The 16,213-nt window shown below is 43.9% G+C and overlaps 1 protein-coding gene across 3 annotated transcripts in view; it reads right to left on the bottom strand.

The window, feature by feature from the left end:
* ENTPD5 (ectonucleoside triphosphate diphosphohydrolase 5 (inactive)) overlaps positions 1-16,213 on the bottom strand; it is a 55,480-nt gene that overhangs the window by 33,114 nt on the left and 6,153 nt on the right. For all 3 annotated transcript variants that reach the window (XM_053601765.1, XM_053601762.1, XM_053601763.1), the window contains exon 3: positions 8,441-8,492. The gene's annotated coding sequence lies outside the window, so the exon portion shown is untranslated. The remainder of the gene's footprint in view (positions 1-8,440; positions 8,493-16,213) is intronic.

The raw sequence follows: 16,213 nt of genomic DNA, 5'->3' as shown, positions 1-16,213 counted from the left end.
CAGAAAAAGAGTTCCAAAATTGCTTTGAAGGACTGACAGGTGCATAGCTTCCCAAGGGTAGTACCTCAAAGGTAACTATGCAATGAAGTATACAGCAGTACTTTTTCTAGGGTGAACTCAAGAATTTAATTGTCTGACCTCATATTAATTCATTCATTTGGCCATTCCAGAAATTATCAGTTTTCTACTGCTACTTACAAGTATAGCATGCAAAGATGAATCATTTTTGTTTTTTTTTTTTTTTTAAATCAGAGAGTGTAAGTCAACAATCTAGTGACTCATCTTTTTTTTTTTTTTTTTTGTGGTTTTTGGCCTGGGCTGGGTTTGAACCCGCCACCTCCGGCATATGGGATCGGCGCCCTACTCCTTGAGCCACAGGCGCCACCCAAAGATGAATCACTTTTGAAACATTAAAAAACTAGGCTGGACAAGGTGGCTAACATCTGTAATTTTAGCACTCTGGGAGGCAAAGGCAGGTGGATTGTTTGAGCTTAGGAGTTCAAGACCAGTTGGAGCAAGAGTGAGACCCCATCTCTACTAAAAATAGAAAAATCAGCCAGACGCTGTGGTGGGCACCTGTACTCCCAGCTACTTAGGAGTCTGAGGCAACAGGATCACTTGAGCCCAAGAGTTTGAGGTTGCTATGAGATATGATGTCACCATGGCACACTACAGAGAGTGACAGAGTGAGACTGTTTAAAAAATAAAAAAATCTAGGCTCGGCACCCATAGCTCAGTAGTTAGGGCACCAGCCACATACACTGAGGAAGGCGGGTTCGAACCTAGTTCAGGCCTGCTAAACAATGACAACTGCAACATAAAAACAGCCAAGCGTCATGGCAGGTGCCTGTAGTCCCAGCTCCTTGGGAGGCCGGGGTAAGAGAATTGCTTAATCCCAAGATTTGATGTTGCTATGAGCTGTGACACCACGGCACTCTGAGGGTGGCATAGTGAGACTCTGTCTCAAAAAAAAAAAAAAAGGGCGGCGCCTGTGGCTTAAGGAGTAGGGCGCCGGTCCCACATGCCAGAGGTGGTGGGTTCAAACCCAGCCCCGGCCAAAAAAAAATAATAATAAATTAAAAATCTAATTGGAAATTACTGCCTTAGAGACAGATAGTTCAAATAAAATGTGTACTTGGTTTAGTGGCAAGAGATAGTTAGAATTTATCTCTAAGGATCACACAGACCAACCCTGAAATGTGCGAGGGAACTACACAAAGGCCGGAATATTAGAAGGTGAGGATCATTGGGGCCCATCTTAGAGGTCGGCTACTATAAGCTGTAACCAGTATTTGCATACGATTTTGTGGTCAGTTTTTTTCTGGTATACTGTGTGTATATATTAAGACAGTATACACACTTTTTGATTTAGGAACTACATAACATTCCGTTGATATTAACTTTTTTTTTTTTTTGAGACAGAGTCTCACTTGGTCACCCTTGGTAGAGTGCTGTGACGTCACAGCTCACAGCAATCTCAAACCCTTGGGCTGAAGCGATTCTCTTGCCTCAGCCTCCCAAGTAGCTGGGACTACAGATGCCCGCCACAACGCCTAGCTATTTCTTTTTTTTTATTTTTCAGAGACAGGATCTTGTTCTTGCTCTGTCTCGAACTCATTTAGTTCAGGCAATCCACTGGCCTCAGCCTCGCAAGTGTTGGGATTACAGGCGTGAGCCACTGTACCTAGCCTGATATTAACTCTTAAAAGTTTAAAACAGTATCAACAGCTGGGAGCAGTGGCTTGCACATGAAATTTCAGCATTCTGGGAGGCTGAGATGAGCGGATTGCCTTGCTTGAGCTCAGGAGTTCAAGACCAGCCTGAGCAAGAGCCAGACCCTATCTCTACTAAAAAAAGAAAAATTAGCCGGGCATTGAGGCAGGTACCTATAGTCTCAGTTACTCAGGAAGCTGAGGCTGAGGATCGCTTGAGCCCAATAGTCTGAGGTTACTGTGAACTACGATGATGCCACAGCATTCAAGCCTAGGATGATAAAGTAAGATTCTGTCTTAAAAACAAAACTAAACAAAACAAAACAATATTGACTTTTAATTTCATTGCTATCATTTAATTTTCTTTCTTTCTTTTTTGCAGTTTTTGGCCGGGGCTGGGTTTGAACCTGCCACCTCCGGCATATGGGACTGGCACCCTACTCCTTTGAGCCACAGGCACCGCCCCTCATTTAATTAACTGTAATTTTGCTAATGTTATGAATTGTAATGTAAATATCTGATATGCAGGATGTATTTAGGCCACCCCTGTGAAAGGGTCTTTCAACCCTCAAAGGGGTCACGACCCATAGGTTAAGAACTGCTGCTCTATGTTTTTCTTGATTACTGTTTAATTTCAGTTAGGTATTTTTTTTTTTTTTTTTTTGCCCAGGCCAGGTTTGAACCCGCCACTTCTGGTATATGGGGCAGGCGCCCTACTCCTTTGAGCCACAGGCGCCGCCCAGCACCTTTTTTTTTTTTTTTTTTGAGACAGAGTCTCACTATGTCACCCTCAGTAGAGTGTTGTGGTGATGGTATATTTTAAAATTATTATTATTATTATTTTAAAATATCATACCCCACCCACCTACAGCTTTTCATTTTCTGTTATAGTGCTAATATTTTACTTAAGGAAAAGAATTAAAGTCAGAAAAACTACAACTTATACAATGTCCTGCCTGTTTATAAGGGTGAAAATAAATATAAATACCTCAAATAAAAGTCAGGCACATTTAGGAAGGAGCAGAAAGGAAATACATGAGTCATTATATTCTATTTGCTTTGAAGATAGACATCAGTACATAATTGAATAATAAACCTAACTGAGGCATGGCGCCCATCAGACAGTGGTAACGGCCTCAGCCACATACCCCATGGCTGGAGGCTTCAAACCCCGCCCAAGCCTGCCAAACAACAATGACAACCACAACAAAAAAATAGCCAGGCGTTGTGGAAGGTGCCTGTAACCCCAGCTACTTGGGAGGCTGAGGCAAGAGAATCACTTAATCCCAAGAGTTGGAGGCTGCTATGAGCTATGACACTACGGCACTCTACTGAGGTTGACATAGTGAGACTGTCTCAAAAAAAAAAAAAAAAAAAAAAGTACCTAACTGAAATTAAACAGTAATCAAGAAAAACATAGAGTAGCAGTTCTCAACCTGTGGGTCGTGACCCCTTTAGGGGTCAAGAAACCCTTTCACAGGGGTCGCCTAAATACATCCTGCATATCAGATATTTACATTACAATTCATAACATTAGCAAAATTACAGTTATGAAGTAGCAATGAAAATAATTTTATGGTTGGGGGTCACCACAACATGAGGAACTGTATTAAAGGGTCGCGGCATTAGGAAGGTTGAGAACCACTGACAAAGAGTGAAAATATTTATATTAACAGAATAGAAACTTCCTTTATGATACATATAGAATATATTTCTAATATAATGGTGACATTAATAATAGGTACTAGTGGGGCGTGGTGGTAAATGCCTGTAGTTTCATCTACTCAAGAGGCTGAAGCAGGAGGATCATATGAGCCCAGGAGTTAGAGGTTCCTGTGAGCTATGATCATGCCACTGCATTCCAACCTGGGTGACAGAGTGAGATCCTGTCTCTAAAAAACAACAAAATTAGGTACTAAAGAGGTATCTGGCAGGAAAGGCAAAGACTGACAATTGGCACAGATTTGAAAACCATAGAAAAATTCTATAATACGTATCTTTCAAGCAAAAATTTGGGCAGCACTTGTGGCTCAAGGAGTAGGGCGCAGGCCCCATATACCAGAGGTGGTGAGTTCAAACCCAGCCCCCACCAAACTGCAACAAAAAAATATAGTCGGGTGTTGTGGTGAGCACCTGTAGTCCCAGCTACTTGGGAGGCTGAGGCAAGAGAGAATCGCTTAAGCTCAAGAGCTGGAGGTTGACTCTACCGAGAGCAACAAAGTGAGACTCTGTCTCTAAAAAAAATAAAAGATGGTGCCTGTGGCTCAGTGGGTAGGGCGCTGGCCCCATATACCGAGGGTGGTGGGTTCAAACCCATCCTCCGCCAAACTGCAACAAAAAAATAGCCAGGCGTTGTGGCAGGCACCTGTAGTCCCAGCTACTTGGGAGGCTGAGGCAAAAGAATAGCCTAAGCCCAGGAGTTGGAGGTTGCTGTGAGCTGTATGACACCATGGCACTCTACTAAGGGTGACAAATGAGACAGTGTCTTTACAAAAAAAAAAAAAAAAAAAAGACCTCTGAGCACAGAACCTACTAGAGGAGAATTTTCCCATAAAACTTGGTGAGGAGGGAAGGATCTGTCCTACGGGCTCAGCCCAAATCTGACCATGTTGTCCAGAGTAAATTCACAGATCAGAAGGCTATTTGAATGCTATATCCTTTTTTTTTTTCTTTTTCTTTTTGAGATGAGGTGTTGTTATGCCCAGCCTGGTCTCAAACTCCTAAGCTCAGGCAATCTTCCAGCCTCAGCCTCTCAAGTAGCTAGGCACTTGCCTCCGTACCCAGTCAGATATATCCTTTAAGGTCCCTCCACTCTCAAGATCAAATACTCTAATTCTCAATAAAGGAATTAGAATTAATGCACTGGTAGTTACCAATAAAATAAAACAAAATTCCTTTCTATGAACATTTTGGTGCTTCATGTATTTTTTCCATTTTAATCAAAACATCATTAGACAAGTGCTAAAAAGGACTATTCTATAAAATGATCCCATTTAAGTGTTGTACTGAAATAAGTCAGGTAGTACATGACCTGACCTCATTCTTCATTGTTTCAGGTTTGACTTAGCTACAATAATCATGGCATGGGGGAAGTTGTTGCTATTGCTACAACTTTTTTTCTTTTTTGAGACAGAGTCTCACTTGGTAGGGTCAATGTTCCCCTTGGTAGAGTGCCATGGCGTCACACAGCAACCTCAAACTCTTGGGCTTAAGCAATGAATTCTCTTGCCTCAGCATCCCAAGTAGCTGGGACTACAGGCGCCCACCACAATGCCTGGCTATTTTTTACTGCAATTGTCGTTGTTTACCTGACCCAGGCCGGGTTTGAACCCACCATCCTTGCTGTATGTGCCTGGCGCCATAACCATTGTGCTACAGGCGCCAATGCTATAACTTCTTAGTTCACAAATCACAGCCTCTTTTCTTATCTGTTCACTAAGAATCAAAGTCCTTTCCTTTTTTTTTGTGTGTGTGTGTGAGACAGAGTCTCACTTTGTTGCCCTCAGTAGAGTGCTGAGGCGTTGTAGCTCACAGCAACCTCAAACTCAGGGTCAAGTGATCCTCTTGTCTCACCCTTCTGAGTAGCTGAGACTACAGACACCCACCACAATGCCTGGCTATTTTTAGAGATGGGGTCTGGCTCTTGCTAAGGCTGGTCTCCAACTCCTGAGCTCAAGTGATCTGCCGGCCTTGGCCTCCCAGAGTGCTAGGATTACAGATATGAGCCACTGCAGCTGAAATACTATATCAATGCCTCATGTGTTAAGCAAGGAACAGGGACTTCACATAATTACATTTTCTCAGTTATGTTTTTCCCCCCAAATATATTTTTAAGATACTTTCCCTCTAAACACCATAACATTTTTAACACTGGTGAAATTGTTTCTAAAGTGAATTACATAATTTTCCACAGGAAAGACTACCTTTTATTTATGGTTTAGGGTCATAATTATAACAAAGTTATGTTTTCCTGTGAACTTGGGATGCATCTAGGTGCTACAGATCTATAGGACTATTTGCCCTTGTACCACCAAATTGTCCCAGATGATTATGCTTTTTGAGATAATTTTCCTTGACATCGTGTTATCTATTTTTACCAATCAGTGCTGTCATGAAACCAACTTCTTAAGCTGGGCGAGGTGGCTCACACCTGTAATTCTAGCACTGTGGGAGGCCGAGGCAGGTGGACTGCCTGAGCTTGGGAGTTTGAGACCAGCCTAAGCCCCAGTGAGATCCCGTCTCTAAAAATAGCGAGGTGTTGCAGTGGCCGCCTATAGTCCCAGCTACTCAGGAGGTTAAGGCAAGAGAATCACTGGAGCCCAAGAGTTTGAGGTTATTGTGAGCTATAATGCCATGGCATTCTACTGAGGGTGACAAAGTGAGACTGTCTCAAGAAGAAAAAAAAAAAAAGGCTCAGCACCCATAGCACCCATAACCTGTGGTTATGGTGCCACTCATATACACCAAGGGTGACAGGTTCCCTGGCCCTAAGCCAGCTCAACAACTACAACAACAAAAATAACTGGGTGTTATGGTGGGCACCTATAGTCCCAGCTACTTGGGAGGCCAAGGCAAAAGAATCGCTTAAGCCTAAGAGCTTGAGGTTGCTGTGAGCTGTGATGCTACAGCACTCTACGAGGGCAATATATTGAGACTGTCTCAAAAACAAAAAATTAAAAAGAAAAAAGAAACCAGGCAACACTTGTGCCTCAATGAGTAGGGCACTGGCCCCATATACTGAGGGTGATGGGTTCGAACCCAACCCCAGCCAAACTGCAACAAAAAATAGCTGGGTGTTGTGGCAGGCGCCTGTGGTCCCAGCTACTTGGGAGGCTGAGGCAAGAGAATTCCCTAAGCCCAAGAGCTGGAGGCTGCTGTGAGCTGTGGCACCACAGCACTCTACCAAGGGCGATAAAGTGAGCCTGTCTCAAAATAAATAAATAAATAAATAAACGAACTTCTTTAATAAACCACTATCATAGGCGGCATCTGTGGCTCAGTGAGTAGGGCGCTGGCCCCATATATATCGAGGGTGGAGGGTTCAAACCGTAACAAACTGCAACAAAAAAACAGCCGGGCGTTGAGGCTGAGGCAAGAGAATAGTCTAAGCCCAAGAGCTAGAGGTTGCTGTGAACTGTGACGCCACAGCTCTCTACCAAGGGTGACAAAGTGAGACTCTATCTCTAAAAAAATAAAATAAAAATAAAATAAACCACTATCACCCAATTTTAAAAAAAGGGCCAGGAGCAGTAACACACACCTGTAATCCCAGCACTCTGGGAGGCTAAGGAGGGTGGCTTGCCTGACCTCACAGGTTCGAGACTGAGCCAGAGCAAGACTTCATCTCTTAGGGCGGCACCTGTGGCTCAGTGAGTAGGGCACCGGCCCCATATACCGAGGGCTGTGGGTTCAAACCCAGCCCCGGCCAAACTGTAACCAAAAAATAGTCAGGCGTTGTGGCGGGCGCCTATAGTCCCAGCTGCTTGGGAGGCTGAGGCAGGAGAATCATGTAAGCCCAGGAGTTGGAGGTTGCTGTGAGCTGTGTGAGGCCACAGCACTCTACCGAGGGCAGTAAAGTGAGACTCTGTCTCTACAAAAAAAAAAAAAAAAAAAAAAAGACTTCATCTCTTAAAAAAAAAATAGCCAGGCATTGTGGTGGGTGCCTGCAGTCCCAGCTACCCTGGAGGCTGAGGCAAGAAAATCACTTGAGCCAAAGAGTTAAGAGATTGCTGCAATATATAAAGCCAGGGAACTCTACCAAGGATAGCAAAGTGAAACTTTCTCTCAAAAAAAAAAGTTGTTTTTTTTTTTTTTTCCAGAGATTTACTCCATTGTCCAGGCTGAAGTACAGGGGCATGTTCATAGTTAACAATAGCCTCTAACTCTGAAGTAACTCCTTATCCTCAGCCTTTAAGTAGCTGGGCCTGCAGGCACAAGCCACAACACCCAGTTAGTTTTTCTAATTTCTTTGTACAGCTAACGTCTTGCTATGTCGCCCAGACTGGTTTCAAATTCCTGGTCTCAAGTCATCCTCCTGCTTTGACCTCCCAAAATGTTGGAATTACAAGGATGAAGGACCATAGCCAGCCTCCTAATTTTCTTTTTAAATTTATCGTGGGATGTGAATCAGGGAACCATAATTATTAGAATTTTATGTCAGCATAAGCCAGTGAGGGCCGCTTCAACAGAAAAAGGATCCTGGACTTTGTGACAACACTTTCCTGTGGCTTATAGGACATTTTCCACTTACTGTGACCTCTCAGGTAGGAACAAGAAAGTAAAATTGGCAGAATTCTGAACTATTAAAAAGTGAGATATGGGGCGGCGCCTGTGGCTCAAGGAGTAGGGTGCAGGTCCCATATGCTGGAGGTAGTGGGTTCAAACCTAGCCCCAGCCAAAAACCAAAAAAAAAAAAAAAAAATGAGATATGGCTCAGCACCTGTAGCACAGTGGTTACAGCACCAACCACATGCACTGAGGCTGGCAGGTTTGAATCTGGCCTGGGTCAGCTAAAGCAACATTGACAACTGCAAAAAAAAATAGCCAGGCATTGTGGCTGATGCCTGTAGTCCCAGCTGCTGGGAGGCTGAGGCAAGAGTATTGCTTAAGTCTAAGAGTTGGAGGTTGCTGTGAGTTGTGATGTCACAGCACACTACTGAGGGCGACATAGTAAGACTCTGTCTCAAACAGAAAAAAAACTGGAATATTACTTCATATTGATTACTTACCAATTTGTCCTTGTGAGTTTTGTTTCCTCAATTACTGTGCCAATTTTTCAACCTGTAGAAGATAGACATGGGTGGTCATAAGAGCAAAAGTTCTCTTTTTTTCTGCTATCAGTATGACTATTTTTTTTGATTCAGTCATCTCCTTCTATTTATATATTTCTGTTTCTAAGTTGTTCAGGCTTTGGAAACCAGATCACTAAGCTCATCTCCTAACTTGTACTCTAATGCTCTTGGACTCTTTCATACTTTCTTCTCATTTAAACTATGACCTATAACTTCAGCTCCTCTTACCACTCAGCCAGCTCATTTATAAAGTCAGAAACTTGCCTTAGTAGAATTTGGAAAAAGAAAACAAAATAAAAATAAAGGGGCGGCGCCTGTGGCTCCATGGGGAGGGCGCCGGCCCCCTATACCGAGGGTGGCAGGTTCAAACCCAGCCCTGGCGAAACTGCAACAAAAAAATAGCCAGGCGCAAAAAAAAAAAAAAAAGAAAGAATAGCAACAGTTGAGTCACCCTTCCTCTAAAGGCTAGGGTATATAGGTGTGTAAATATCTGTGTGTAAATGTGGGCAGGGCAGTGACGAAGGGGCTAATTCATAAGTGCATAAAACCTAGATTATGCATTTTGTGAGGTCTTTTTTGGCTGTTAACATACCAGCTATTTGTTCCACAGTATGATTAATGAGTGGCCACTAACTAGTACATGTAGAAATATGTGGTTGAGGGCGGCGCCTGTGGCTCAGTTGGTAAGGCGCCGGCCCCATATACCGAGGGTGGCGGGTTCAGACCCAGCCCCGGCCAAACTGCAACCGAAAAATAGCCGGGCGTTGTGGCGGGCGCCTGTAGTCCCAGCTACTTGGGAGGCTGAGGCAAGAGAATCGCTTAAGCCCAGGAGTTGGAGGTTGCTGTGAGCTGTGTGAGGCCACGGCACTCTACCGAGGGCCATAAAGTGAGACACTGTTTCTACAAAAAAAAAAAAAAAAAAAGAAATATGTGGTTGAAAGGGACCAACCCAATCCCAGTCCTAGGGCATACCCGCAAGAATTGAAAACAGAGACTCACACAGATAGTTGTATGCCAATGTTCATTGCAGCACTATTCACAATAGCTGGAGATGGAAATAACTCAAGTATACATCAACAGCTGCATGGATTAAACAAAAAGTATATCCACACCACAGAATATTTAGACATAAAAAGGGATGAAATTGTAATACATGCTGCAATATGAATAGACTAACCTCGACAACACTATGCTAAGTGAAAGCTAAACCCTAAAAGGGAACATGTTGTAATTCCATTTTTATGAAATATGTGGACTAGGTGAGATCACAAAGACCAAAGAAGACTGGATGCTACCAGGGGCCAAGGGGGAGGGAGAATGGATAGTTACTGCTTAACAGGTGCAAAGTTTCTGTTTTGTTTTGTTTTGAGACAGAGTCTCACTTTGTCACCCTTAGTAGAGTGCCCATGGTGTCACAGCTCACAGCAATCTGAAACTCTTGGGCTCAAGTGATTGTCTTGCTTTAGCCTCCTGAGTAGCTGGGAGAATAGGCGCCCACCACAATACCTGGCTATGTTTTATGTTGTTTGTATTTTTAAGAGATGAGGTCTCACTCTGGCTCAGGCTGGTCTCGAACTGGTGAGCTCAGGCAAACCACCAGTCCCCTCCTCCCAGAATGCTAGGATTATAGGCATGAGCCACCAGCCCTGCCCTAAGTTTCTGTTTTGGGTGATGAAAATGTTTTGTAAATAGCAGTAGAGTTTATAAACATTGTGAATATAACTAAGGCTAATGAGCTGTATATTTGAAAATGTTTAAGATGGTAATTTTTATGTTTTATATATTTTACCACAGCAAAAAAAAAAATTCCCTAAAAATAAAGGAGAAGGGGACCAAGCCCTTCAAACATAAGATCTGGGGTTTTTTGTTTGTTTGTTTTTTGAGACAGAGTCTTACTTTGTCACCCTGGGTAGAGCAGTAGTACTGTGGCATCACAGCTCACAGCAACTTCAAACTATTGAGTAGGTAGGACTACAGTTGCCTACCACAATGCCCAGGTAGTTTTTCTATTTTTAGTAGTATTTCTATTTCGACTTTTGCTCAGGCTGGTCTTGAACTCTTTTTTTTTTTTGTAGAGACAGGGTCTCACTGTACCGCCCTCGGGTAGAGTGCCGTGGCGTCACACGGCTCACAGCAACCCCTAACTCTTGGGCTTACGCCACCCTGGGCATATGGGGCCGGCGCCCTACTCACTGAGCCACAGGCGCGGCCCGGTCTTGAACTCTTAAGCTCAGACTATCCATCCACCCACCTTTGGCTAGTTACTAGGATTACAGGTATGAGACTCTGCACCCTGCCAATCTTTAATTGGAAGTTTCTCAGGTAAGAAGCTAACCAAGCTTACAAGGTTTTTTTGTTTTGTTTTGTTTTGTTTTTGTATTTTTATTTGGGGCAGAGTCTAACTCCGGCACTCTGAGTGCTGTGGCAGCATAGCTCACAGCAGCCTCACACTCTCAGGCTGGAGTGATCTTCCTGCCTCCCAAGTAGCTGAGACTACAGGCTTCTGCCACAATGCCTGGCTAGTTTTTTTATTTTGGTAGAAATGGGGTCTTACTCTTGCTCAGGCTAGTTTCGGACTCCTGAGCTCAAGCAATCCACCAGCCTCAGCCTCCCTAAGTGCTAGGATTACAGGCATAAATCTGGCTAAACATAAGATTTTAAGAGGAAAAACTTTGGCCATTATTTCAAATAAGCAATAGTTAATGACAGTGATTTTTTTTTTTGTTTGTTTGTTTGTTTTTTGAGACAGAGCCTCAAGCTGTCACCCTGAGTAGAGTGCCATAGGCATCACAGCTCACAGCAACCTCCAACTCCGGGGCTCAAGCGATTCTCTTGCCTCTGCCTCCCAAGTAGCTGGGACCACAGGTGCCCGCCACAACGCCCGGCTATTTTTTTTTTTTTTGGTTGCAGCTGTCATTGTTTGGCGGGCCTGGGCTGGATTTGAACCCGCCAGCTCAGGTGTATGTGGCAGGCGCCTTTGCCACTTGAGCTACAGGCGCCAAGCCATGACAGTGTTTTAAAACCGTTTTTATCTCATGGGACACTTAAATTATGTTGATCAAAAAAGAGTAAAAGAAAGAATATACTTACTGTGCTTTAGACTTCTTTTCAAAATAATTTAAGGATTAAATTAAAAAAACTTCGAGGCACACCTAAGATCCTCACAGCACATGGTCTGAAAATCACTTAGTTATGACAATAGTTTATAGTTAAGTTACTTTATGAGCATACTGCTAATTTGTATTTAAATTCTGAAGGGTGATACTGATACGCAAAAAATGTCTTTATGTATTTGAGAGGTTTTTTTTTTTTTGAGACAGAGTTTCACTTTGTCACCCTTGATAGTGTCCCATGGTGTCATAACTCATAGCAACTTCCAACTCTTGGGCTCAAGTGACTGTCTTGCCTCAGCCTTCTGAGAAGTTGTGACTACAGGTGCCCACCACAATGTCTGGCTATTTTTAGAGATGGGGTCTTGCTCTTGCTCTCTAACCTGTGAGCTTAGGGCAATCCAAGTGAGCCACCTCGCCTGGCCCTATTTGAGAGTTTATATACATAGTATTTTCTATTTCCTCAAAACAAAGAGTTAAACTTAATCTATGCAACATAAATCTGGATTATATAGTCAAGACAGTATTTGAATTATAGGTTTGATTCATACAACCAATGTTATAAATTCTAACCATCAGGACTCTACAGCAAACATTTCCTTTTTTTTTTTTCTTGAGTCAGAGTCTCAAACTGTCACCCTGGGTAGAGTGCTGTGTCATCATAGCTTACAGCAACCTCCAACTCAGGCTCAAGTGATCCTCTTCCCTCAGTTTTTCTATTTTCAGTAGAGGCAGGGGTCTTGCTTTTGCTCAGGCTGGTCCTGAACTTGTAAGCTCAAGCAATTCACTTGCCTCAGCCTCCCAGAGTGCTAGGATTACAAGCGTGAGCCACTGGGCCCGGCCTACCGCAAACATTTTCGAGAAATTAAACACTTTCCTAGTTGTTCTCTGGTAATCCTAGGATAGACTGAGTGCTATCTACCCCAAGCATGCCATCTTGACATTTCTATTGTTTTGTCTTTAGAAACATTTAAATCATATGTATGCCAATACACTAAACTCAAGAGACATGGCATCTCTAGGGCCGTGCACGGTGGCTCATGCCTGTAATCCTAACACTCTGCGAGGCCAAAGCCAGTGCTCAGACCTGAGCTCAGGAGTTAGAGACCAGCCTGAGCAACAGCGAGACCTGAGTGACCAGTCTCTAAAAATAGCTGGGTGTTGTGGCAGACACCTATGGTCCCAGCTACTTGGGAAGCTGAAGCAAGAGGACTGCTTAAGCCCAAGAGTTTAAGGTTGCTATAAGATATGACGCCATGGCATTCTACCCAGGGAGACAAGAGTGATACTGTCTCAAAAAAATCAAACAAACAAAAAAAACCCTAGTACCCCTAATCCTCCTCCTTCCTTTGCCCCTACACACATAATACACAAGAAGAGTAAAATGGATTCTACTCCTAATCTCCTATTTCTTTAGTAGCCCCACAAATTTCCTAATACACAACTCAAAATCTTTATCTTTGAATTCTCTTTTCTCATGCCTTCTATATTCCAATCTGTTGTCAGTAACTGATGGAGCAGGCCAGTGCTTGCCTGAAGTCCCAGTTATTTTGGAGATTGAGGCAGGAGTACCTCCTGAGCCCCGGAGTTTGAGGCCAGCCTGGGCAATATAGCAGTATCCTACAACAACAACAATAAAAGGCTAGTCACGGTGACTCATGCCTGTAATCTTAGCACTCTGTCTTAAAACAACAACATTATTTTCTCACAAAATGGTAAGCCACATCATTGCAGGGACTCATTCATCTTTTTTTTTTTGTTGTTGTTGTTGTTTAGCAGGCCCGGTTGAGGTTTGAACCCACCACTCCTGGTGCACTGGGTTGGCACTCTAACCACCAACCTATGAGCACCCAGCCTCATTCATCTTTGAACACTAATTACTGAACACAGTACAATCTGTCATATAACATACGTCTAATTAAACAATGTTTGCTGAATGAATTAATGAATATATAAATTTTATCACTCTCCTTCTCAAAACTTTTATTAAGAGAAGTTACAAACTCAAATACCTTTCGGGGCTAGGCAGGAAATATAAATGAATAAGGTATCTGTAAACAGGAAGTGGTTGGGACTGTGGCAAACTGTGGCAAAATGTCCCATCTAAAGAGGCAGCTTCTTGCTGCTCCCACCAATGGCTGCCATAATGGAATGTAGGCCCCAGATTGCCAGGTCTTCTGATTTTTCAAGATAAGCTGAAAGCATAGATTTCTTTGTAATTGTGTTATTTGTTAAAGGGTGATAATAAGTTCCACTTAAGGTAGCCGGGCGTTGTGGCGGGTGCCTGTGGTCCCAGCTGCTTGGGAGGCTGAGACAAGAGAATCGCGTAAGCCCAAGAGTTAGAGGTTGCTGTGAGCTGTGTGACGCCACGGCACTCTACCCGAGGGCAGTACAGTGAGACTCTGTCTCTACAAAAAATAAAAAATAAAAAAAATAAGTTCCACTTAAGGATTGGTGCCTGTAGCTCAACCGGCTAAGGTATCAGCCATATACACCAGAACTGGCAGGTTTGAGTCCAGTCCAGGTCTGCCAAACAACAATGACAACTACAACCAAAAAATAGCTAGGCATTATGGTGGGCGCCTGAAGTCCCAGCTACTTGGGAGACTGAGGCAAGAGAATCGCTTAAGCCCAGGAGTTGGAGGTTGCTGTGAGCTGTGATGCCATAGCACTCTCCCGGGGTGACAGCTTGAGGCTCTGTCTCAAAAAAAAAAAAAAAAGTTCCACTTAAAACCACCAAAAGCATCAGGCAGGTCAAACAAAACACATCTATGGGCCAAGTCCATCCTTTAAGTCACAAGTTGGTGACTTAAAGTTGGAGTCTGCAGGATAAAAGACAAAATTCCTTGCCTGACATTCTAAGTCCTTTGCTATGAGTTCTTAGCAAAGAACTATGTTTCCAGACCCTTTTTTGCCTAACACTTCCATACAGTAACCCTCTGCTCCGTCTAGTGCAGTGCTTTTCATGGGACACTTGAACCTATAGGTAAACTTCCACAGCACACTTAAATTATGTTGATCCGGCTCGGCGCCTGTGGCTCCAGAGGCTAAGGCGTCAGCCACATACACCTGAGCTGGCAGGTTCCAGCCCAGGCCCGCCAAACAACAATGACGGCTGCAACCAAAACATAGTTGGGTGTTGGGGCAGGCGCCTGTGGTCCCAGCTACTTGGGAGGCGGAGGCAGGAGAATCGCTTGAGCCCAGGAGCTATGATGCCACAGCACTCTATCCAGGGTGACAGCTTGAGGCTCTGTCTCAAAAAAAAAATTATGTTGATCAAAAACAGTAATATACTTACTCTGCTTTGAACTTCTTTTGAAAATAATTTAATTAGGTTCGGTGCTCATAGCTTAGTGGTTAGGGTGCCAGCCACATACACTAGGGCTGGGGGGGTTTGAACCTGGCCCAGGCCAGCTAAAAACGACGACAACTACAACAAAAAAATAGATGGGCGTTGTGGCGGGTGCCTGTAGTCCCAGTTACCTGGGAGGCTGAGGCAAGAGAATCTCTTAAGCCCAAGAGTTTGAGGTTGCTATGAACTGTGATGCCACGGCACTCTACCAAGGGCAACAGCTTGAGACTATGTCTCAAAAAAAAAATAAAGGAAAAGAAAATAATTTAATGAATGATATTTAAAAATTTTCATGGCACATTCAGGATTCTATCATGCATACTGATTAAAACTCACTGGTCTAGTGCTTATCAGTTAAAGCATAGATTGCTGGGCCTCACTGCCAGCAATTCTAAAGCAGTAAGTCTAGAGGTTGGGGCCTGTAAAATTGCATTTCTAATAAATAAGTTACCATTGATGCCGATGCCACTGGTCTGCAGACCACACTTCTAAGAGCCATTGCTCTAGGGTGGCGCTTATGGCTCAGGGAGTAGGGCACCAGTCCCCTATACTGATGGTGGCAGGTTCGAACCCAGCCCTGACCAAAAAAAACTACAAAAAATAAAAAAAAAAAAAAAAAAAGAGCCATTGCTGTAGTTAAACTGCTGTTTTCTTTTGCTGGATTTTTTTTATTTTTAGATTACAGGTCTCGGTGCTCTATAAATCAGGTTGGACTAGTGATGTGATCATAGCTCTCTGTAACATCAATGAGCCCAGTCTGGGCGGCGCCTGTGGCTCAGTCGGTAAGGCACCGGCCCCATATACCGAGGGTGGCGGGTTCAAACCCGCCCCGGCTGAACTGCAACCAAAAAATAGCCAGGCGTTGTGGCGGGCGCCTGTAGTCCCAGCTACTCGGGAGGCTGAGGCAAGAGAATCACTTAAGCCCAGGAGTTGGAGGTTGCTGTGAGCTGTGTGATGCCACGGCACTCTACCGAGGGCCATAAAGTGAGACTCTGTCTCTACAAAAAAAAAAAAAAAAAAGGCGGCGCCTGTGGCTCAGTGAGTAGGGCGCCGGCCCCATATGCAGAGGGTGGTGGGTTCAAACCCAGCCGCGGCCAAACTGCAACAAAAAATAGCCGGGCGTTATGGCGGGCGCCTGTAGTCCCAGCTGCTTGGGAGGCTGAGGCAAGAGAATCGCGTAAGCCCAAGAGTTAGAAGTTGCTGTGAGCCGTGTGACGCCACGGCACTCTACCCGAGGGCGGTACAGTG

Source organism: Nycticebus coucang, chromosome 9 (assembly GCF_027406575.1).
Source record: "Nycticebus coucang isolate mNycCou1 chromosome 9, mNycCou1.pri, whole genome shotgun sequence".
Lineage (NCBI taxonomy): Eukaryota > Metazoa > Chordata > Mammalia > Primates > Lorisidae > Nycticebus > Nycticebus coucang.
The sequence above is the reverse complement of the archived record's forward strand: the minus strand, read 5'-3'. Positions and strand labels throughout refer to the sequence as shown.